This window comes from Buceros rhinoceros, unplaced genomic scaffold (genome assembly GCF_000710305.1).
Source record: "Buceros rhinoceros silvestris isolate BGI_N320 unplaced genomic scaffold, ASM71030v1 scaffold20449, whole genome shotgun sequence".
NCBI classification, from domain to species: Eukaryota; Metazoa; Chordata; class Aves; order Bucerotiformes; family Bucerotidae; genus Buceros; species Buceros rhinoceros.
The window spans coordinates 608-994 of NW_010430023.1; positions in this window are offsets into that span (position 1 = coordinate 608).

Here is a 387-nt window from a genome sequence, read left to right on the forward strand (position 1 = left end):
GACTGTCCCACACACGTCCCTCTGGGCTGGGAGGGCTGGGAAGGAGCTGGCACATCTCTTTGGGGATGATAAGGGGCTGGCAGCACCCAGCTTCAGCCCCCAGGGTGCTGGTGGGCTGACTGCGTGGGGACCGTGTACACTGGGTGGGAGCTGTGGGGACAGCAGGGTGCACCCTGGGGACAGATGGAGCTGGGTTTGGCCCTGGCACAAGTTACAATGGCTGCATGCTCCCATCACGTCCCCATCGTGTCCCCACTCTGGTGCTGGGGAAGCTCAGGAGAGTGCTGGGGGGTGGCAGTGCCCATCCCTGCTAGCCAGAGTAGGGGTCCCACCTGCCCGAAGCAGCTACTGGGGCCGGCAGCTGTGCCCCCCGTTGCACCAGTCAGA